This window comes from Thalassophryne amazonica, chromosome 22 (genome assembly GCF_902500255.1).
Source record: "Thalassophryne amazonica chromosome 22, fThaAma1.1, whole genome shotgun sequence".
NCBI lineage: Eukaryota > Metazoa > Chordata > Actinopteri > Batrachoidiformes > Batrachoididae > Thalassophryne > Thalassophryne amazonica.
The window spans coordinates 29,295,846-29,321,566 of record NC_047124.1 but is presented as its reverse complement, the minus strand read 5'-3'; the positions used below and the strand labels follow the sequence as shown (position 1 = coordinate 29,321,566).

The 25,721-nt window shown below is 39.0% G+C and overlaps 1 protein-coding gene across 1 annotated transcript in view; it reads right to left on the bottom strand.

Annotated features, from left to right (window-relative positions):
* Positions 1–25,721, bottom strand: part of ube2h (ubiquitin-conjugating enzyme E2H (UBC8 homolog, yeast)) — a 97,277-nt gene that overhangs the window by 51,424 nt on the left and 20,132 nt on the right. The gene's annotated exons all lie outside the window — the stretch shown is intronic.

Genomic DNA, 25,721 nt, shown 5'->3' with positions numbered 1-25,721 from the left:
TTCTGTCCATTTTATACATATAACGGATGTTGTCCATTTTATACATAGAACGGATTTCGATTATAATGGACAAAATTCGCTGGTCCACCTGAATCCATTATATGCAGGTTTTACTGTACATAGTCTAGGACTAGAAGGAGAGAGCATATTTCACCCATATTGGCCTCTCTTCATTGGCTCCCTGTTAATTCCAGAACAGAATTTAAAATTCTTCTTCAGGGAGACAGACACCCTCTCTACTTTTAAGATTAAGCTTAAAACTTTCCTTTTTGCTAAAGCTTATAGTTAGGGCTGGATCAGGTGACCCTGAACCATCCCTTAGTTATGCTGCTATAGACTTAGACTGCTGGGGGGTTTCCCATGATGCACCCAGTGTTTCTTTTTATTCACCTCTTTTTGCTCTGTATGCACCACTCTGCTTTTAATCATTGGTGATTGATCTCTGCTCTCTTCCACAGCATGTCTTTTTCCTGGTTCTCTCCCTCAGCCCCAACCAGTCCCAGCAGAAGACTGCCCCTCCCTGAGCCTGGTTCTGCTGGAGGTTTCTTCCTGTTAAAAGGGAGTTTTTCCTTCCCACTGTCGCCAAGTGCTTGCTCATAGGGGGTCGTTTTGACCGTTGGGGTTTTTCTGTAATTATTGTATGGCTTTTGCCTTACAATATAAAGCACCTTGGGGTAACTGTTTGTTGTGATCTGGCGCTATATAAATAAAATTGATTTGATAGTCTGTCACATGGATTAGAATACAGTGTTATTTCTACTTCATAAAATCACATATAGACATTGGACAGTCCAATGCTTCATGCAAGAGAGACTGTCACTCAAGCATTGGACTGTTTAGCCCTTTTAAGAAATGTTTTAAGATGTAACATTTTTCCGTTGTTTGCGATCCAGACAGGCACTTGCTTTGTTTATGTGTGATCCATTGTCTTATGAGACAAACGGTGCCGAGTATAGTATAGTTACTGTTCTCTCTCTACATTTACCTAAACATTTGACTTTAAAAGCAATTTGTGCTAACTGAAAGAGTCTTAACGTGAACAAAAATAAAATTTGATACAAGTCAAGTTGCACCTACTGTTCATTAATAGTCACCAGTATCACTTTTAGTCCCCAGGAACACCGATTTAAGTTTAAATTTTACACCAAACGCGGGAGAGCTATAAATTGAATCTATATTTGGAGCGTACATGTTTTGCGAGGATTGCTTCACGGAAGGACCCATGCTTTCCTGTAAAATGGGAATAAACATGACTCAAAAACACGCGTTAAAGTCAGAAGGACTGTCTGCTAGTGTAATGTGCAAATAACCAGAATACATCTGGATCAAGATGTTTCAGGACACACTTTACACACTTCACTCTTTCCATTCCCAGTATTACAGCAGCCCGTCCTTCCCCCCAGCTTGGATTAGTATGGATAAATCATAATCTGTCAGCAGCACAGCATCAGTATCCTTTTACACACACACACACACACACACACACACACACACACACACACACACACACACACACAAGTAATCTGTTGCATCGAGCATAATCAATCCAGAACTACATACACACATTTCTGACAGCTGTGCTTCACTTAAAAACAACTAATTAAATCATGAGCCACAACTGAGGCAGCAACAGTTTCTCCTCCGGTCTTCAAGCAAGAATTTACTTGATCTGAAAAACACAGGTTGAAAATGTTGTTGTCCACCTCAAACAATTCAACTTACAACACAAGTTATGGACATAAACATATGATTTGGATACACCTTTCAAATGAAATATTCCCCAGCTGCAAATATTACACTTCATGTGGGTGCTGTCAGTTCAAATGACTACTTTTTTTTCCATATTTCACTCATATCAGATTTGTAGTGGTGAAGGCTTCTTTAAACAATGGCAGATTCCAGAAATTGATGGTTGTACTTCTACAAGCTTCTCAATGACTAATTTGGCATCATTTGAGGTCATTTGAGAACCTGGGTTGTATTTAATAGACTAAAGAACCAGTGTCTTCTTGGGTTCATTGTATTGTAATAAAACCTAAAGTAAGGCCAATTTTTTAACTGCAATTTTGGCCCAAAAATAACACCAAAGGTCTTGTATATGTGGATGATGTCACATTTCTATCTGAAGCCTACAACTTCTTCATCAGCACCTAAGTTGTGATCCTGGTTCTGGGCTGACCTTTTGCGCAAAAATTCATTAGTTGTTGGGTGTCAACTGTTATTTTTAATTTAACTGTACATGGAAAGAAACATTCTAGTGCATGTACAGACTTTGCACTGGCCATAATAACCTTCATATATGAAATTCAGAATTTGACATGGATGCACATTCCTGAACCTTCCAGCAGGAGACAGTATTCAACAAGTAGCAGCATGGTAGAAGATGTTTTCCTTTTTATTCGGACTCCAGAACACTGCTCAAAACACAGGTGTTTAAAAAGTTTTGGAATAGTTCTCCGACTAGTTTGCAATGTTAGTTGTTTTGGTATCGGTATTCACACATTCTACCCATCCTGTAATTCTGGTTTTACTTTCCTGTTCTGTTCTATATTTCATGCCATAACTGGTAATGTAGTGTTGATCATGCTTCTTGCTGAGGTTGCTATCTTAAGTTGTTTACTCGAGTTAAGTTTAGACCTTAATTATGTGAAGTGCCATGAGGCAACGTTGTTGTGATTTGGCACGACATTAATAAAATAAATTGAAATTGAAGGTAGGGCCTGCGTCCAGCAGGTGGCAGACAAGACTATGGCATATTACATAGGCTAAACAAAACTGCTTTGTCAGCTGATGTGGTGCATTAAAGTTCACCAAATTTTAAGCAGTTTGTCCTTGTTAATTTGGAGACATACAAAATGATTGCATTTATTGGTGCAGCGTTAATGCACAGACATTGGGTGGGATGGGTTAATCCACTTTGTTGCTAGCACAGAGAATTTAAAAAAGAAAAACAAAGAATTATTTTAACTCTATATCGCTAAAAAAATTGATTAAATATGTGAAGTACATGACTCCAGTGTACCATGGTGCTCTGAGATTCATCACTGGTTGTAGCCATCTCACCAACCACTGTGAATTGTATGCTTATGCTGGCATGCCTTATTTGAATGTAAGGTGAAATACGCATTGGACAACTCTGGTCTACAAGGCTCTTATTGGCTTGGTTCTGATTTATTTATCCTGTTTACTTCGGAGATCTGACAGCAGTTATAATTTGCGCTCAAATGACGTGTTGTGCTTTTGTGTACCTTGTGCTTACAGTGAAACAGGAAAGAAAGCTTTTAGCTTTTTAGTTTTTTTTTCCAGTCTGAATTGAAACTGTCTGGGTTGATTTCTCTGAACGCTTTCCGCTCTATTTTAAGACACCGTGAATGGAAATCTTTTGAACAGTGCCTGTGTCTTTAAATTTTATTTGAATTTATATATCGTTACTATGACCAAACTGATTGTTTTATTTGTAAATTGCTTATATATTATTTATTTTAAAGTTATCTTGATGTTGTTAACTTGTTTCTTATGCTGTGTGCTGCTGCCTTTCTTGGCCAGGTCACCCTTGCAAAAGAGGTTTCTATCAACACGTTTTTACCTGCTTAAATAAAGATTAATAACAAAAATAATAATAAAAAGTAGGAGAAAATAGAGTTTGAACAAATTATTTATGATACAATGCAAGACGTTACTCCCAATTTTACGCTACAAACAGTAATCTTTTTTAAACAATGAAAGGAGAAATAAGAACAAAAATCCTCACTAACTAGCATTTAAAGTTGTGGTGTAGACATGTCATATTTTCCTTTTGGGCAAGACGGGCGCGTATCCCATTCTGACCCAAGATCAAAATATCCTGCCCCGACCAACCGCTTTCTAAGTATGGAAAACAAACATGACGGGTAAATCATAAACTGCACTCTGTCAAAAAAATGCAGTCTGCACTTCACTCAAACATCCCCTTCTCTGGACACATGAGCACGTTACTCTGGAAGAGAAAAGCAATAAAAAGCTTCACGGTACTTCCCTCTCCTGTCTTCTGTTGAAACATTCCAACAAGAAAAGGTAGAAAATTCAGTACTGAACACTGCACGTTTCTGGATATAACAGACTTTAATGTACTAAATTCTTTTTTCCTCTGCATATTTTCAAGTTCTCAAAAGCAGTATTACATGCAAATAAATAAATAAATTTCCTAAAGACGAGGCCGCCATGTTTCCATGAAACCAAAAAACATCAAATGCATTACAGATGCCTTTACAACCCACAGACAACCTTGTGGCTCCATAAAAACACATACGCTGTATTTGTTGTGTGTTAAAATTTATATGAATTCCCAGCAAGGAAGCTAGTTTAAATGTTAAATTATACAGATGACTCCAAAAGCTTCTTTATCCATAAAGTACAGATTTAAGTATGATATATAATTTTTCCTTAACATTAAAATAATTCAATAATAACTAACAAGAGCCACCACTGCTGTAACAATCAGCTGGCTAGCTACACAGCTTGCTAGGTTGGTGACGTAAATGTTGCTAATGTTTTGACACCCGCAAAAAATACATTTTGGATTTGTTTTTAGATGGTAAGTTAATTGTCATATGAATCAAGGCATGGTCAGGGGGGAGGATCTCATCACTTTTTTGCAGATGATGTGGTCCTGTTGCCTTCATTGGCCTGGGTCGGTTCACAGCTGATTGCGAAGCTGGAATGAGGATCAGCACTTCTAAATCTGAGGCCATGGTGCTCAGCAGGAAACTGATGGACTCCCTACTTTGTGTAGGGAATGAGGTCTTGCCCCAAGTGTAGGAGTTCAAGTACCTCGGGGTCTTCTTCATGAGCGTGGGGACAATGGAGTGTGAGATTGGCCAGAGAATCAGAAATGCAAGGACAGTGTTGCATTTGCTCTATTGTACTGGTGTGATGAAAAGGGAGCTGAGCCACAAAGTGAAGCTCTTGATCAATCTTCATTCCTACTCTTACCTATGGTCATGAGGGTTGGGTCATGACTCAAAGAACTAGATTGCGGGTACAGCAAAAATGCAAAAAAAGCAGCCAACTACTGGTCAATCTTCATTCCTACTCTTACCTATGGTCATGAAGGTTGGGTCATGACTCAAAGAACTAGATTGTGGGTACAGCAAAAATGCAAAAAAGCAGCCAAAATGGGGTTCCTCAGGAGGGTGGCTGGGGAATCCCTTACAGATAGGGTGAGAAGCTCAGTCATCCATGAGGAGCTTAGAGTAGAGCCACTGCTCCTTCGCATGGAGAGGAGCCAGCTGAGGTGGTTCAGGCATTCGGTAAGGATGACTCCTGTGCACCTCCCTGGGGAGGTGTTCCAGACATATCCAGCTAGGAAGAGACCTCAGAGAAAACTCAGGATTAGGTGGAGAGATTATATCCCCACACTGGCCTGGGAATGTCTTGGGATCCCCCAGTTAGACACGGTTAATGTGGCCCAAGAAAGGGTAGTTTGGGGTTCCCCCTTGATATCAGATCTCACATGAAAAGGAAGCCAATGAAGTGTAGTTGATAAATACTGTATTTCTGGAGTATAAGTTGCACCTGTTTAAAAAGAGGCCCCTTCATGAGTTTGAAAAACTACATATAAAAGTCGAACTAGTGTATAAGTTGCACCTTTTTCCAGTATTATCAGCTCATTAATTTGAGATTTTTGTGCACTGTTGTAGCATATTTATTATTACTTGCAATGTATCCAGTTATAATTTGCGTGGAACTTTGGTATTGGATAGAAGAAAGAGTCGAACGACTGCTAAAGGTCATTGCGTTTCCGTAAAGGGTGTTAAAGTGTGGAATGATTGTTTAGATTGTATTAAAGTATCTAGTACATTGGCTTGTTTTAAAAGACTGTATACAAATAATATATTAACTTGTTATAGTTTGAGTAATTAAGTAAACTGCCTGTGTGGCTATTTTTTGTTTGTTTGTCTGTTGTATTACTTTGGCTGTTTCACTGTGTTACATTACTGACAGGTATTTAATTTTGTGTTTATTTTCTGTTTGTACACAGAAACTGATGTACGGAGTGGGCATTTCTAAGCTTCTGCCCACACCCCTTCAGCCGTACAAAATTGGTAAATTGTTTGAGTTTTGTTATATATGTTTTAATTTTTGTTTTTTCTTGACTTGTTTTGTAAAAGAGATTTTGTTCGTGCGTGCTGAATAAACCACTCATTCATTCATATAACTGGAGTTTAGTGCTTATATTTCTGTGAAAGTCCAATATAAATTGTTAATATAATTATTATTATGAAGAAATGCATGATTTCTCTTCGCGACAGCTTGTGGACCACCTCACTGAGAATAATCTTTTTGAACCACTGCAGTCTGCTTTTACAAAATATCACTCCACAGAGACAGCACTTACTAAAGTAGTGAATGACCTTTTGCGAGCAATGGACTCAGATACCGCTACAGTCTTGGTGCTGCTGGATCTTAGTGCTGTGTTTGATACTCTGGATCATCATATTTTACTCAATAGGCTGGAGAATCACTTTGGAATTACTGGAACTGCTCTTGCATGGTTGATGTCATACCTGTCCAGTCGTTCTTACTGTGTATTGTGGCACCTCATACATATAAACATACACACCTAGTCAAATACATTCATCCATCAGTACATGTATTAGTCCCACATAATAAATCCACATGTACCATATAAACATAATACACAGAAACACCACAAAAAAGACTAGCAAAGCAAGGAAAGAAATCTTATTTCTTACATTGTTAAAAAAATACATTGTTATTTAATAACAATGTAATAATGATAATGTAATAATTACATTATTTAAAAAAAGTCATTTTGGGTGGGTGTTTAATTTTCTTTAAAAAAAAAAAAAAGGGGCGGGGGGGTGGATGCTCAGCCCTGGGCCCTCAGATGCGCAAATGCATGATTTTTTTTGGGAATTAAGTCATACCTGTTAAAAAGGTCTCCTGGATAGGAAAAACCCATATGTGTCACATCTGAGTACCTAAGTCGCAGGGCTTCCCAAAGTAGTAAAAAATAGGGGTGCCGCGGGGGGGGGGGGGGGGGGGGGGGGGGGGGGGGAAATTGATTCATGTCCGAATCGCGATTCTTATTTATTAAGATTCTGAATTGATCCAAAATGTCCAACAATCAATTTTTAAAAAGCAATTTTTTTTAACCAGTTTCTTGCTTACTCGCTGCGTGTACTGTTTGTCAGGCAACGGCTTCCGTACTACAGCGTCCCCACGAGGGGAGGGTCCAGCGTGCTTCAAACATTCGTGAGCTGCAGTTTAGCATGGCGGACGAAGAGCGACTTCAGCCAGCACAGTCTTTGCTGAAGGCAAATGTTTGGGCGCATTTTGGATTTTATTATGTGCTGCATAAGAAGGAGCTTGACATGACTTATGCAGTGCGCAAAATCTGCAAAATGAAAGTCAAGTACTTCGGAAACACTTCAAATCCGCAAGCCCACATGCTACGCCATCACCCGGAGCTAAAAGAAGCGGAGCAGTGGTCTCTGCCGACTACTGACCAGTGCACACTCCATCACTTCACTAAACTGCCAGCCAACTCTTAAAGAGCAAAGCAGATAAGTAAATTTACATCTTTAGAATTACTTGATTAACCTTCTAAAGCTGCATTTTCTTAAACATAAACTTTAAGTAATATATCTATTTCTCAGAGCTCTTTGAATCGAAAATCGATTCTGAATTGAATCGTCACCCCAAGAATCGATTCGAATCGTGAGTTGTTGTAAGATTCACATCCCTAGTAAAAAACACAGCAACAACAAAAAAACAACCTGTGACTTATACTCAGTGGTGGGCACAGATAACCAAAAAATTTACTTCGATAACAGATAACTGAAAAGTTATCTTTGATAAAGACAAACCGATAAACCACCTAAAAATGTATCGGAAGTTACAGATAATCGGTAACCAATAAATTCCGGTGTTGTCTATGGGACATTTGCAGTTACTAAAGAGCTGAAATTGATTTTTAACACGATCGCTTTTGAAAGCATCAAAAGCGGTAAAAGACCTCAAGAATAAGCAAGAATGTTTGACCATGCTGCCCCCTGCAGGAAGCAGCACAGACAAATCCTGACAGCACCCACAAAATCAACTCTTTACTAATCATAATCATTTTTCTTTCAACATTCTGCCCCTGCTGGAAGCTCTTGTTTACAACAGCGCTCCCACCACAGAGACACACAGAGAAGCCATAAGGCCAGCTCCCTATCAATTTCAACACTCTGGTCAGGCGGAGGTCTTGAAAAATAAAGTCATACTTATGGTTCTAACTAGAACTTATGTTTTTTTGAAAATACTGATAGAATAACTCCATTAATGTCAATTCTGTCATTTGTACAAAGTTAAAATATAACATATATCTTTTAATGTTGAATAAGGCAGACCGCAAAGCAAAAGTGCTAAACAGTGATTGGTTCAGTAATCCATGATGTAAACCAACACGTTAATGTGACATGTGTCGTGTGTTGGTTTAAAGATAAATGTGCTTTTGTAAAATATTCCATTTTTATTTGTAAAAACAGGCATTTTTACGGAGCCCTGGAAGTGTCATCGCAATTGCATGTTTTAAAACTTTTATGATGTTGTAAAACGTGCACTCAATATTAGTAAGTAAGTAAACCGAATATCTTACCCTTTCAGTTTGGGGAAAAAACTTCATCCACACTACGTTGTTTAAAAAAAAAAAAAAAAAAAAATCCATCCACATCGAACCGTATAAATGTGATGTAATTAGTCTGCCAAACCTTTGGGTGGCGGTACTGATTAAAATTCTATCCAATCAGGAGCCTTATTCTCTTGTCGTCACTTCCACAAAAACTAAAAACATGGCTGGCGCCAACCTCGTTCGTGTGGACCGAAAAGGAGTCGGAATTACTTCCGACCGTAGTTTTAGAATACAAAGTTAAATATATGCACACAAAAAGCACCTGGACAATGGACAATACCAACACTTTGAGAGCAGCCATGTACCCAGACGTTTAATACTGCCATGAACACTCCTGGCCAGTAGATGGCAGTAGCGGCCTTGAAAAAATGTCAAACAAAATTCCAGATAATCCGTGTCTGCTACATTTAAGATGCGTGGAATTTAACAAACGCAAATACACTAACGTCTATAAACCCAGAGAATATATTCACGAGAGTTTTAGGCACTAGAGTTTAATGCTGTTATCTGTGGACCCTGAACAGAGTGTCTGAAATGCATTTGTCCTGTCGTGAACGTCTGAGATTACCGTATGCTACCCATAATGCACTGCTGCCTGGCACAGCATGTGCTCACAAAACCTTAAAAATTAGCACATTACTTTAAAACGAAAACATATCTGATATTTTCACTTTATAAACTTCAGACATGACAATTTTAAATAACTTGTCTAAAATGAGTGGTTAAAATTTGAACCATAAGTTAAACATGTATGCCTCTGGATGACTTGGTGACATTGTGATTATATTACTATGGTGTTAAAGGAAATGACTTTTTGGTCACCAGTTCTCCTTTGCTTACAGACGATAGAGTGGTTTCTGTTTGCAAAGGGTAGAACAACATACCTATTAGGAAACTTTTAACAGGTAGGTCTCAACAGCTTTAACAGTTTTAAAAATGTTTTTCACTATTCAGCTTAGTTTAGTACGTTATCGGTCTAAAAGTTATTGGACGGTAATTCATCGGAAGATAATTAGTCCGATGATGGCTTTTAAATTTATCTAAAAAGATAATCCAATAATGAAAACATTATCTTCGATAATTATCTGTTATTGGAAGTGTGCCCACCACTGCTTATACTCCAGAAAATACAGTATGTTGTAATGAATAATGGGAATTATCTCCTCTACCTTTTACTTCATACCCATCTTCAAACAGAGTGTCATCATTGTAAGACGTTTCAATGAAATCCACAAACCAGGCTAGGAGTATTTGTTTGTGGGAATGAAAAAAAAAACAAAAACCCTACATAAACACACACACATTATCAAAGTTACAACAGGGGATGAGAGAAGTTGACAGTGAGAATAAGGAATCAAGTGACAGAAATGTGGGAAAGTGACACCATGGAGATGTCGTTGCAGCATGAGCATGTGAGAGCTCAGCCTGGTGAATGCAGATCAAACCTGGCCTGGTAACTGTTGTATAAACACTCATTCTCTCCCAACACTTTTCAAATTTGGAACAATAGTTATATACTATATAAAAACAAATCTCTATTTTTAACTGGTACAATAACAATATAATTTTTGTTTGGCAACTTTTCAATAGTCAGGGGCTTCTGATGTCTTATTCTGAATTTTTATCATCTTATAAGATTCCAGTTACCCCAAAGGAATACCCTATTGTTATGGATGCAATCCCCCAAGGTGTGTTGATGCTGTTTAAGGGAGGGGTGCTATCTTCTGCGAGGCCCCTGATTTACCAATTTTTGAATCATCTCTGGGCAAAATATGTTTTTCTTCCAGCCCTTCCATGAGAAACAAAACAATTAGATCTTTATTCCAGAAAAACATTGCTACTATTCCTTATGTTATTCATTATTGGACGCAGTTTGTGCCTGATATTAACTGGACTACTGTATGGACTTTATCTCATAAATACTTCATTACAAACAAAGTTCGAGATGTGTGCTTCAATCTTCTCCACAGATGCTACCCTGCAAAAAAAAGTATCTTCACAAGGACATGGACTGCAGCTGCTCTTTTTGTTCTCAGGCCAATGAAACTGTCATCCATCTCTTTTGGACATGCCCTCTAACTGTTGCATTTTTGGAAAGATGTCATTCGCTTTATACAGTCTAATATTCTTGGTAACTTCTGTCTAACGTACTCTGATGGGCTTTTTGGTTTCTATATTGTATGTAACTCTAAAACGATAGAATTTTAACTCATAAATTTCTTAATTATATTTGCTAAATTTAATATTCATAAATGTAAATTTTCAGGCAAAAAGCCCCTGTTCAAACTCTACCTGCTTGAATTACAACATTACAAAGTCTCGATTCTGTCATCATCAAACCCTAAAACTGTGAAGTCTCTTGATATTCTAAATTATTTTAAGTGCTGACAGATTATTTTATATTTATTTATTCGTGTATTGGCCCCTGGCATACCTTTGTACTTTGTGTAATTGTTAAACTTTAATAAATAAAAAAAAAGAAAAAAAAAAAAGATCAAACCTCACAGGTAGATTAGCATCATTGCTCTGGACGGCAGCCAAGAGCCAACGATGCTGATGGTACTTTTGGACACACCCAATTTATTTGATTTTGCTGAGCCAATCTTATCTGACAAATTCAATTCAATTCAATTCAATTTTTTTTTTATATAGCGCCAAATCACAACAAACAGTTGCCCCAAGGCGCTTTATATTGTAAGGCAAGGCCATACAATAATGATGTAAAACCCCAACGGTCAAAACGACCCCCTGTGAGCAAGCACTTGGCTACAGTGGGAAGGAAAAACTCCCTTTTAACAGGAAGAAACCTCCAGCAGAACCAGGCTCAGGGAGGGGCAGTCTTCTGCTGGGACTGGTTGGGGCTGAGGGAGAGAACCAGGAAAAAGACATGCTGTGGAGGGGAGCAGAGATCGATCACTAATGATTAAATGCAGAGTGGTGCATACAGAGCAAAAAGAGAAAGAAACAGTGCATCATGGGAACCCCCCAGCAGTCTACGTCTATAGCAGCATAACTAAGGGATGGTTCAGGGTCACCTGATCCAGCCCTAACTATAAGCTTTAGCAAAAAGGAAAGTTTTAAGCCTAATCTTAAAAGTAGAGAGGGTGTCTGTCTCCCTGATTTGAATTGGGAGCTGGTTCCACAGGAGAGGAGCCTGAAAGCTGAAGGCTCTGCCTCCCATTCTACTCTTACAAACCCTAGGAACTACAAGTAAGCCTGCAGTCTGAGAGCGAAGCGCTCTATTGGGGTGATATGGTACTACGAGGTCCCTAAGATAAGATGGGACCTGATTATTCAAAACCTTATAAGTAAGAAGAAGAATTTTAAATTCTATTCTAGAATTAACAGGAAGCCAATGAAGAGAGGCCAATATGGGTGAGATATGCTCTCTCCTTCTAGTCCCCGTCAGCACTCTAGCTGCAGCATTTTGAATTAACTGAAGGCTTTTTAGGGAACTTTTAGGACAACCTGATAATAATGAATTACAATAGTCCAGCCTAGAGGAAATAAATGCATGAATTAGTTTTTCAGCATCACTCTGAGACAAGACCTTTCTGATTTTAGAGATATTGCGTAAATGCAAAAAAGCAGTCCTACATATTTGTTTAATATGCGCTTTGAATGACATATCCTGATCAAAAATGACTCCAAGATTTCTCACAGTATTACTAGAGGTCAGGGTAATGCCATCCACAGTAAGGATCTGGTTAGACACCATGTTTCTAAGATTTGTGGGGCCAAGTACAATAACTTCAGTTTTATCTGAGTTTAAAAGCAGGAAATTAGAGGTCATCCATGTCTTTATGTCTGTAAGACAATCCTGCAGTTTAGCTAATTGGTGTGTGTCGTCTGGCTTCATGGATAGATAAAGCTGGGTATCATCTGCGTAACAATGAAAATTTAAGCAATACCGTCTAATAATACTGCCTAAGGGAAGCATATATAAAGTGAATAAAATTGGTCCTAGCACAGAACCTTGTGGAACTCCATAATTAACTTTAGTCTGTGAAGAAGATTCCCCATTTACATGAACAAATTGTAATCTATTAGACAAATATGATTCAAACCACCGCAGCGCAGTGCCTTTAATACCTATGGCATGCTCTAATCTCTGTAATAAAATTTTATGGTCAACAGTATCAAAAGCAGCACTGAGGTCTAACAGAACAAGCACAGAGATGAGTCCACTGTCCGAGGCCATAAGAAGATCATTTGTAACCTTCACTAATGCTGTTTCTGTACTATGATGAATTCTAAAACCTGACTGAAACTCTTCAAATAGACCATTCCTCTGCAGATGATCAGTTAGCTGTTTTACAACTACCCTTTCAAGAATTTTTGAGAGAAAAGGAAGGTTGGAGATTGGCCTATAATTAGCTAAGATAGCTGGGTCAAGTGATGGCTTTTTAAGTAATGGTTTAATTACTGCCACCTTAAAAGCCTGTGGTACATAGCCAACTAACAAAGATAGATTGATCATATTTAAGATCGAAGCATTAAATAATGGTAGGGCTTCCTTGAGCAGCCTGGTAGGAATGGGGTCTAATAAACATGTTGATGGTTTGGATGAAGTAACTAATGAAAATAACTCAGACAGAACAATCGGAGAGAAAGAGTCTAACCAAATACCGGCATCACTGAAAGCAGCCAAAGATAACGATACGTCTTTGGGATGGTTATGAGTAATTTTTTCTCTAATAGTTAAAATTTTGTTAGCAAAGAAAGTTATGAAGTCATTACTAGTTAAAGTTAATGGAATACTCAGCTCAATAGAGCTCTGACTCTTTGTCAGCCTGGCTACAGTGCTGAAAAGAAACCTGGGGTTGTTCTTATTTTCTTCAATTAGTGATGAGTAGAAAGATGTCCTAGCTTTACGGAGGGCTTTTTTATAGAGCAACAGACTCTTTTTCCAGGCTAAGTGAAGATCTTCTAAATTAGTGAGACGCCATTTCCTCTCCAACTTACGGGTTATCTGCTTTAAGCTACGAGTTTGAGAGTTATACCATGGAGTCAGACACTTCTGATTTAAAGCTCTCTTTTTCAGAGGAGCTACAGCATCCAAAGCTGTCTTCAATGAGGATGTAAAACTATTGACGAGATACTCTATCTCCCTTACAGAGTTTAGGTAGCTACTCTGCACTGTGTTATTATATGGCATTAGAGAACATAAAGAAGGAATCATATCCTTAAACCTAGTTACAGCGCTTTCTGAAAGACTTCTAGTGTAATGAAACTTATTCCCTACTGCTGGGTAGTCCATCAGAGTAAATGTAAATGTTATTAAAAAATGATCAGACAGAAGGGAGTTTTCAGGGAATACTGTTAAGTCTTCTATTTCCATACCATAAGTCAGAACAAGATCTAAGATATGATTAAAGTGGTGGGTGGACTCATTTACTTTTTGAGCAAAGCCAATAGAGTCTAATAATAGATTAAATGCAGTGTTGAGGCTGTCATTCTCAGCATCTGTGTGGATGTTAAAATCGCCCACTATAATTATCTTATCTGAGCTAAGCACTAAGTCAGACAAAAGGTCTGAAAATTCACAGAGAAACTCACAGTAACGACCAGGTGGACGATAGATAATAACAAATAAAACTGGTTTTTGGGACTTCCAATTTGGATGGACAAGACTAAGAGACAAGCTTTCAAATGAATTAAAGCTCTGTCTGGGTTTTTGATTAATTAATAAGCTGGAATGGAAGATTGCTGCTAATCCTCCGCCCCGGCCCGTGCTACGAGCATTCTGACAGTTAGTGTGACTCGGGGGTGTTGACTCATTTAAACTAACATATTCATCCTGCTGTAACCAGGTTTCTGTTAGGCAGAATAAATCAATATGTTGATCAATTATTATATCATTTACCAACAGGGACTTAGAAGAGAGAGACCTAATGTTTAATAGACCACATTTAACTGTTTTAGTCTGTGGTGCAGTTGAAGGTGCTATATTATTTTTTCTTTTGAATTTTTATGCTTAAATAGATTTTTGCTGGTTATTGGTAGTCTGGGAGCAGGCACCGTCTCTACGGGGATGGGGTAATGAGGGGATGGCAGGGGGAGAGAAGCTGCAGAGAGGTGTGTAAGACTACAACTCTGCTTCCTGGTCCCAACCCTGGATAGTCACGGTTTGGAGGATTTAAGAAAATTAGCCAGATTTCTAGAAATGAGAGCTGCTCCATCCAAAGTGGGATGGATGCCGTCTCTCCTAACAAGACCAGGTTTTCCCCAGAAGCTTTGCCAATTATCTATGAAGCCCACCTCATTTTTGGACACCACTCAGACAGCCAGCAATTCAAGGAGAACATGCGGCTAAACATGTCACTCCCGGTCTGATTGGGGAGGGGCCCAGAGAAAACTACAGAGTCCGACATTGTTTTTGCAAAGTTACACACCGATTTAATGTTAATTTTAGTGACCTCCGATTGGCGTAACCGGGTGTCATTACTGCCGACGTGAATTACAATCTTACCAAATTTACGCTTAGCCTTAACCAGCAGTTTCAAATTTCCTTCAATGTCGCCTGCTCTGGCCCCCGGAAGACAATTGACTATGGTTGCTGGTGTCGCTAACTTCACATTTCTCAAAACAGAGTCGCCAATAACCAGAGTTTGATCCTCGGCGGGTGTGTCGTCGAGTGGGGAAAAACGGTTAGAGATGTGAACGGGTTGGCGGTGTACACGGGGCTTCTGTTTAGGGCTACGCTTCCTCCTCACAGTCACCCAGTCAGCCTGCTTTCCCGGCTGCTCGGGATCTGCCAGGGGGGAACTAACGGCGGCTAAGCTACCTTGGTCCGCACCGACTACAGGGGCCTGGCTAGCTGTAGAATTTTCCACGGTGCGGAGCCGAGTCTCCAATTCGCCCAGCCTGGCCTCCAAAGCTACGAATAAGCTACACTTATTACAAGTACCATTACTGCTAAAGGAGGCCGAGGAATAACTAAACATTTCACACCCAGAGCAGAAAAGTGCGGGAGAGACAGGAGAAGCCGCCATGCTAAATCGGCTAAGAGCTAGTAGCTACGCTAAGCTAGCGGATTCCTAAAAACACGCAAAGTGAATAATGTGTAAATAATTTAGAGGTGATTCAGCAGAAGGAGTGCTTTAGTTAAGGCACGTAAAGATTACACTGGGAAACAAATCGTAATCTAGATAACTAGATCAATCTAACTGCGCAGATTCAACAGCTAACAGATACAGAAAAACACCGCTGTGCTCCGGAACAGGAAGTGATACAATACCGCAGTGAGAGCCAACCACCAGTAGAGGCAAGCCAAATCAAAGAGTGTCTAATCAAATTCCCAAGTATTTGGAGCAGTGACTTCAGTAGCTTTCAGTAAATTTGTAATTGGCTTGCTAACATCAGCAAAACACATTTGGAGAAGAAGAGAGAACAGATTTAGAAAGAAGAATATTTTATCCTCATGTTTGGTTATTTAAGAGTGCTTGTCTGCCTTTGGTAGTTTGTTTAAAGTGCTACTGAATGCATGTTTCTCTAAAAACAACCATCTAGTTAGAAAGCACCTGAGATGGTCTACCACTGCTGAGACACTTCCTAGGCCTTGTCAAAATTCTAGTCATGTACCCTGTAAAATGGGTGTAGAGGATGGAGTTGCTGTATCGATCTATTTATTCAGTCCTATTTATCATCTTGTAATTATCAAAATTAATGACAAACATGAAATTTTGGTGAACATCACTGCACCAGATTAATCCTGTCTGGCCCTTGGACATATCTGGCCTTGTTGGAGATGATCGCATCATCACATGCATGGTGGAAATTAGGAGCGGGTGCAGTTTATTGTACATGCGGGTTGAAAAGATCTTTTTCTGTCATTTCAACAGCCTATGACTGGAGGCAGCAAACGCGACACTGCTTGTAAATCCATCTAAATAAATGAAAAGCAGTAAGGCAGATACTCGTGAAACCTCTCAAACATGAAAATAGCCATCTGAAAAAGCCCCATGTGGCATACTGATGTGTAATGTGTAGCATCACGCCAAATACTCGACTTGACTTGCCCATGGATAAACGTAATTTGCAAATTTGCAGACTGCCCCATTTAAATAGTTAAACATCCTCCAGAGTAACCTGCCTCTGAGTGAATCTTTCTTAACAGTTGAGTAACTGAGGCAGAAACCTCTCGCTTTCAAGATGTTACACAAGTCCTTCTGACACTATACAGTCAGAGGCCTTGCAGATGAAAGGCAGGAAATACAGAAGCTGTCCTTGAGGTGTAAAGCAAAGAGTAGGCTTCTTTGACGAGAAGAAACGACCACAACAGAGTATAAAAAGAAACGTGCAGTGGAACGTTCAATACATACAAGAGACAGAGAAAGAAGACGTGTGTACTGCATAAGAGTTGTGCAGAAAAATATCATAAAATGTTCTGTGCAGCAGTGACCTCTGCTACAGTCTGAAAACAGATGCAGCAGCGATAGGTGCAGCGTCGCTGTCACGCTGTGATTTAATTAGCTCAACTCCAAACACTGCTCTCACCCCCGACCCACCTCACTCACACACAGACTGATGCTTCCCCCTTCAGATGTTTACTTTCTGTTATTACGCCTTACATCTGCTGCAGGGACTGAAGGCACATTTGGTGCCTGACGGGACATTCAATAAAAAAAAAATAAAAACGGGAGCACCCTTCATCCCCTCTTCACTCCGACAGCCAACGTAGATTATTTTGTGATTAAATCTTGAGCTCATGGAGGAAAACACTAATCTAGAGTAACGATGTCTCAATGCATCTCCTTTACAATACCGATACCGCTGAGCAGCTGCTGATAATTTAACACCATTTGCTTTCCTGTCCAATAAAAATAAGATAAATGTTAATCACACAGTCACCTGCAAATTGCATCTTCCCACTGCTGGCTTCCAAAATGATCTGTAGTTTATATTGCATAATTATCCTGCCAGCGATTTATCAGGTTCATTAAAAATATGAATGTCAAAACCCTTTGTCCTTCAATCTGATTAAAATCTGGGTGAATGACGAAATAATAATGAAAACACAGCAGTCCGTCACGCTAGCCGTGACAACAAAGCCCAATTTATGCTACTCCATATCTGCAACCAAGTAGAGATCTCTGCATCATTGCAAACTCCGTCCCAAAAATTGCAACTATACGCTGAGACAACGGAGCCCGCACAAAGACCGCATGGGCTGTGATTATTCCGCTAACCACATCATTTCTGGAATCTCACTTTTCCAATTTCACAATCAATGACTTTCACAACCATAGACGTCACAGGATTGTAGGCCAGTCCTCACAAGAAGTGCCCCCTGTTGCTCTGGCGGTGAACTGCATTGCGATACCTACCAACGAGTTAACCCCGAGGAAAAACTTTGAAAGGTTCACGACTGCGACGAAGCGATTGCGTGGTCATGGAGTTATGTAGTAGAAGTGGAAAAAGACCTTTAATCTGCATGAAAGCCTGAGTTCTATTGCTAGTGAAAAGAGATGTCAAAGATGCTACAATAAGCAAACAACAAATAATTCAGTAGCCATTTATTTTCAACAGAAAGTCTGTCCAAACTTTTGACTGGTTGGGTATATAAAAATTGAACGTGAGCACTTTCGAGTCAAATCTTACCTCACACCACGATATGGATAAATAAAATTATTTCTCTTATTCTTCGAGTTTCAAGCCCTCCTTTGAAATGTGGTCATCAGACGTGCATTTCACAGCTACGATGAAAATTTAGTTAGTTTTTGAGCATTAATGCCAATAATAATACACACATCACCTTTATTATTATTATTATTTTTTTCTTCAGATCTGCACTAATCTCATACGTGGCCTTTCAGGTGTCTCCCTGAGGGAAATCCGTCACAGCCACAGAGAACTTTAATCCCTGTGTTTTTTTCTTGCTGGAATAATTGCTTTGTTTTTTATGCGTCATTCACTACGCATGTTAAAGTGACACATATCAGCTCTTGATGATCTCAAATCAGATTTACAGAGGCTCTGCACCAGTCACCAGCCTCCTTCCTTCACTGTCAAAGAAATGCCAGGCTGCTTATTGACCTGAGTGGAACAGTTGTCTATGAGGTGTTGTTCCTCTGTGTTGATCGCTCCTCTGGCAGTTTCTGATAAATGATCAGAGGGAGACACTTTTTCTTGCTCAAGGATCTCTACTTTAGACCTTACTATTTTGGCAGCTGACTTAGTTAAGCCATTTATCAAACAAAAACAACACCCACTCTTAAGATGTCTCAAATGTGAGGATTTGGTGGAATCACCAGGGTGCCACAGACAGACATCTACATGGACCAACTGTCTGCCTGAGAGACATGATCCTATAACTGCCCTGACGATCCAAGAAAGACATTTGAAGATGCCAGCCTGTGGTGTAAGATGTTATGAATCAAATCCCAGCCTGACTAGAAAATTACTAAGGGCCCTTGGGCAAAGTCTTCAATCCCCTAGTTGCTCCCGGTGTGTAGTGAGCGCCTTGTATGGCAGCAGCCTGACATTGAGGTGAAGGTGAGGCATTATTTGTAAAGCGCTTTGAGCATCTGATGCAGATGGAAAAGCGCTATATACAGTAGTGTTCAGAATAATAGTAGCGCTGTGTGACTAAAAAGATTAATCCAGGTTTTGAGTATATTTCTTATTGTTACATGGGAAACAAGGTACCAGTAGATTCTCACAAATCCAACAAGACCAAGCATTCATGATATGCACACTCTTAAGGCTTTGAAATTGGGCTATTAGTAAAAAAAAGCAGAAAAGGGGGTGTTCACAATAATAGTAGCATCTGCTGTTGACACTACAAACTCAAAACTATTATGTTCAAACTGCTTTTTTAGCAATCCTGTGAATCACTAAACTAGTATTTAGTTGTATAACCACAGTTTCATGATTTCTTCCCATCTGCGAGGCATTAATTTTGTTGGTTTGGAACCAAGATTTTGCTCGTTTACTAGTGTGCTTGGGGTCATTGTCTTGCTGAAACACCCATTTGAAGGGCATGTCCTCTTCAGCATGAGACAACATGACCTCTTCAAGTATTTTGACATATCCAAACTGATCCATGATACCTGGTATGCGATATATAGGCCCAACACCATAGTAGGAGAAACATGCCCATATCATGATGCTTGCACCACCATGCTTCACTGTCTTCACTGTGAACTGTGGCTTGAATTCAGAGTTTGGGGGTCATCTCACAAACTGTCTGCGGCCCTTGGACCCAAAAAGAACAATTTTACTCTCATCAGTCCACAAAATGTTCCTCCATTTCTCTTTCGGCCAGTTGATGTGTTCTTTGGCAAAATGTAACCTCTTCTGCACATGTCTTATTTAACAGAGGGACTTTGGGGGGGATTCTTGCAAATAAATTAGCTTCACACAGGCGTCTTCTAACTGTCACAGCACTTACAGGTAACTCCAGACTGTCTTTGATCATCCTGGAGCTGATCAATGGGTGAGCCTTTGCCATTTTGGTTATTCTTCTATCCATTTTGATGGTTGTTTTCCATTTTCTTCCACACATCTGATTTTTTTGTCCATTTTAAAGCACTGGAGATCATTGTAGATGAACAGCCTATAATTGTTTTGCACCTGCGTATAAGTTTTCCCCTCTCTAATCAACTTTTTAATCAAACTACGCTGTGCTTCTGAACAATGTCTTGAACATCCCATTTTCCTCAGGCTTTCATAGAGAAAATCATGTTCAACAGGTGCTGGCTTCATCCTTAAATAGGGGACACCTGATTCACACCTGTTTGTTCCACAAAACTGAAAGTCACTGACTGAATGCCACATTACTATTATTGTGAACACCCCCTTTTCTACTTTTTTACTAATAGCCCAATTTCATAGCCTTAAGAGTGTGCATATCATGAATGCTTGGTCTTGTTGGATTTGTGAGAATCTACTGGTACCCTGTTTCCCATGTAACAATAAGAAATATACTCAAAACCTGGATTAATCTTTTTAGTCACATAGCACTACTATTATTCTGAACACTACTGTAAATGCAATCCATTTACCATTTATGAAGGGCTTTATCATTAGTTTGTGACATTGCATCGTGATTCAGCTCATGTTTTCCCAAGACTTGAGTAGAACTGCTGTGGTAAACACTGACAGTCGACACAACAGCTCGCCAACAACAGAATGAAAGAATTAAGCAATTATGGAACATGCGGCCTCTTGTCAAGATTTCAAAAGCTCAAGAGCAGCATTATTAAATTCAAAAATGAAATTGATTATATACACAAAAGCAAGACCATGAAAACCTCAGACTACAACACTCCTCTTCATCCTTTTATTTTACCAGCTATTATTCCCTCACAATCTTCAACCCACTTTAAACAGCCATGCATGAACTATTAATCTTGTGACAAGCAGAAGCCTGCTCACTTTTGTTTTGATTTATTCAGACCACTGCTAGAAATACTTGTACAGTCACCCAGAATGTCCCAATTAGAATAAACTGAATTAAATCAACTAAGAAATGAGACAGAAGTCAGTCTCTATCCTACAATACCATAGCAAGAGTCTAGGCCTATATTTGGATGGGACACCAAACCATCACAGGTTAATTCCCCAGCAAAGGTTGGTAATCATTTACAGCTGGGTGGACGGGGACAATGCATATGAAGTGTCTTATCCAAGGACACAAATGGATCACTTCAGCAGGAACTAAACCAATCTTTTGGGTGGCAGCCCAACACATCACTGAGCTGCCTGGTCTTCTGATCCGGTGTCTGGATTCCACAGATAACTGGTCTATCTGTAAAAATGGCTGCAGCAGCATCTATATACATAAAGGGCTACGTCTGTCTGTCCGGCATAAACTCCCAAACTATAATATGTAGCCCTAACAACTATATATATTCTGAATCCTCATGACATGGGGAACAAACTGGTGCCATTTTTTTTTTTTTTTAAGTTGAACTGAAAATTACCCCCAAAATAACCAGCTGTGGGTATGACCAGGCAGATTCAAATTTCCAGCCCTGTATGTGTGTTGGCCATCTCTGTTTATTTAATCCTTTTCTACAGCACACCACAGCACACTAAGCAAAAAAAAAAACAAAAAGACAACAACATGCTTAGGCTGAGGCTGTGGGTATGACCAGGCAGATTCAAATTTCCAGCCCTGTATGTGTGTTGGCCATCTCTGTTTATTTAATCCTTTTCTACAGCACACTAAGCAAAAAAAAAACAAAAACAAAAAAAACAACATGCTTAGGCTGAGGCTGTGGGTATGAGCAGGCAGATTCAAATTTCTAGCCCTGTATATGTGTTGGCCATCTCTTTTTATTTAATCCCTTTCTACAGCACAGCACAGCCACAGCACACTCAACAAAACAACAACATGCTTAGGCTGAGGCTGTGGGTATGACCAGGCAGATTAAATTTCCAGCCCTGTATGTGTTGGCCATCTCTGTTTATTTAATCCCTTTCTTCAGCTACTTTATGTTCTCAACTGTTAAGCACCTGACTGTCCTGTGCAACCCAGTTTGCCTTCCTGCCTGAATACATTCATTTTGTTTGTAAAATTGCAATGTAAAAATAGTGAAATACACCACTACCTCAATTTTGATTCATTGATATTTACTGTTATTATTTTATAATTATAAAATAAATAAAATATAAAATAATTTATTTTTATTGTTATTATTTATTTATTGTTACCTACCTTTTGTGTGTAATTTTGTTATAAATTTGATTGCAAAACAAAGTCTGCATGAAGGACTTCCACTTAGTATTTGCACTTAGTTTGGGGATTCCACCTCTTATAGTTCTGCTGGACAAACATATATATTTATAAGACATCAGCATTACAAAAACAAATGTTGGGCAATTGTTTTGCTTAAAATGACTGGCATTTGGCTTATGTCTAAAACAGGTTAACCCAGGCAGCGTCAGGTACCCCAGCTAGCATATAAATAATTTAGTTAAATTAACACTCCAAGGTAAAAACTCAAAGCTAAAATCATTTTATTCACTTCTGTATTCTTCTAAATTTTTTTAATAATATTCAATACATGCCGCCAGTACTTGAAGCATTTATTACGTTGTCAACAACAGGACTCAACAGCGTAAATGTTGGGGGCATAGTTGCTGTGTGATGCAAACATGTAACATTACAAATCCAAGGTTAAACTAGTGAATCAAATTACTAACTGGGTTTATGTGGTGGCAGAGACAAAACTGTCTTGCTGATCTTTGGGACTCATATGGCAAATTTTGCCTAATTTCAAGGAATTAACCAGCTTCAACTACACAGAAACAAGTAAAATAATTTCATGTATCAATAACTGTACCTGCTTTACAAAGATTATGTCAGGTATTTATTCTCAAAATCATTTCGCAATTCTGTGAGGTTGAGATGGTGTTATGGTTTTGATTTAGGCTGCTACAGTGTGTATGTCATTTCTAATGTCAAACCTCCCAGACAGTGTGTGTATTAATTTAGTATTCAGTGTCTTGCTCAGTCAAAGATTTCCTCAGCTCAAAAAGGTAATGATATTCATTAATGACAATAATAATAGATAAGCACACTGTTTGAAAACTAAGTTACAATGAAAGGGTCGAGTACAAGATACTCATTTCAATATGTAGTGAAGATAAAAAGCTGTGCTCAGATAAACTGTCTGCTCTCAAACATAGTAGCACCTTGTGAATAGAACGTGCCAATGGTTGCGGCTTGTGTAAGAAAACCGCACAGCAGCTTTTTACACATCAATGGACACAGAGATTCAAAGGTCTGACTCACCAAAATTAAACTGGAAATGCCTGACAGTCATGACGGTTTTAACTCAACCACCGACTGGGGGCCTGATCTGGTCCAAAAGGCAATTTTAAAAAGATCTGATATGGTTACAGTTTATTCAATAGTGGAGCCAAGAAATTATTTACAGTTGTGGTCAGACGTTTACATACACTCACCATGGGCATGAATATCATGACAACGTTGGAGTTTCAAGGACTTCTTTGAATTGTTCTTTTTCTGGGACAGAATGATTGATAGGCCAATAGTTGTAAACACGAGAAAACATGTAAGGAACTGACGCTTCTGTAGGTTCACCTACTTAAATACTACACCTTGAACGTTTGATTCATAGAGTCCATAGTGTTATGGTTATGACCACAGACTACGGATCAGACTGTCATAGGTTTGACTCCTTGGAGTAGGAAGGAAATGTATTTTCCTGAAGTGCGGCGTATGAAATTGGACAGAAGGTTGTTTGTTTGGGTTAGCTTTACAACTCTAATTTAAACGAGAAGAACTGACACTTGTGCCCCAAGTTCTCCCCCGCGGTAATTTATATCATAGTATTCAATTTGCTTAGTGCTGGCTTGATCACTTTGATAAACAAATTAAGAAATATTTACTGAAGCAAGGGTCTTGGGTTCCACTACTGTATTTGGCAATAAAAACAAACAGCTGTGTTGTTGACCTCACTATGGATTTGGGTAAACATAACAAAAGCCATACTGTTTTCAAAGTTTTAAATTGGGAACTGCTTTTTGGTGTATGGCTGATTGTTTAGGGTAAAAATACGAAAAAGAGCCAGCTGATACAGACATTAAAACAAAGAAACCTGGGGGATAATAAATTCTAACAATTAGTACAATGCACTTACTGAAGCAAAACAAGTAGGTGTATATAAACTTTTGGTTCTTCCTACACCCCTTTGGTTACTTAGGCTAACTGAAAAATCAGTTTTCTTTTTTTTGTACTGAAAAGTTTCTCTTTTTTTTTTCCTTTGTACCAAAAATAAACATACATTCATTCATTCATTCAGTACAGTCAAGTAAACAGTCTTGTGAAGATCTTGGAGAAACCCAGTCACATACAAATTCAAACTCCTTGGAGATACTAATTTGGTGAACATCTGATAAATGTCCATCAAGTTATCATGTGCACAAGTTAAGTGCGACTCAGACCTGAACCTATGCACAAACGGAGTGCATTTCTCTAACCCCCTTCTGACCGTATGGCGGGTGGGGGATAAAAAATAAATAAATACCTGTCATGAACTGTAAAAAGTGACAATTCCTTGGTGAATCAAACCTGGGACATTTGTTTCATATTCTCTTGTCATAGCACTACAGAGTAGCATTCAAGTAGGAAAAACCATGTGGCTACATATAAGATTTTAGGACAGTGACGTCAAAAAATAAAAAATAAATTGGTGCACAAGTTTAAATTTATTTTGGGTGTCCTGTAATGAATGTAGACTTGAAATTATACACACAGCAAACCTAATATTTATTTGGTTTAATGTTTCACTTTGACCAGACACTTGTGATCACCATAAACAAGCTTGTTGCAGAATTCTGGTTGGATGATATTTAAACACGCTACTTGACAGGGCTCACTGTCTTGCTGGAACACCTTAATGTCTGCAAGTTTCAACTCTCTAGCTTAAGTATTGAAGTATTGCTAAAGAATTTTGACAGTCCTCCTTCATTCTTCCATGCACTTTGTGCAATGCTTCAGTTTAAGTGACAGTAAACCAGCCCCAGAGCATGGTGCTAAACATAGTGCTAAACCACTGTGCTAAACAGTTGGTACAGTGTTCTTGGAGTTGAATGCGTCACATTTACTCCTCCAAACATATGTCTCAACACTGTGGCTAAACAACTTAATCTCTGTCTCTTCTGACCAGAAAAACTTTCATCCAGAAGGTTTTGCTCTGTTCGTGTGGTGAGCTTCTAGAGGTCAATTTTGGAGTAGGGGCTTCTTTCTTGGAAGGCGGCCTCTCAGTCCCTGGCAGAGTCAAAGTCTCGTGACTGGAGAGTGTTGTTCCCGCAGCTTCATGGAAGATCTGCTCCTTTTTGGTTCCTGACCATACAAACTAACTTGGACTTACATAACTGTTTGAAGGAATGATCTTGGAATCTTTAGTATTGAAACAACTTCAAGAGACATTCCTGATGTGTAGATTTACAATCCCCAGATCTACACTGGACTTTCCCTAGATTTTCTCATTGCAGTGTGTTGGTCAGTAAATGAGTAACTGTACTGCATTTCTACAGCGTTTTTCCATCTGTTTTGCTCAGAGCC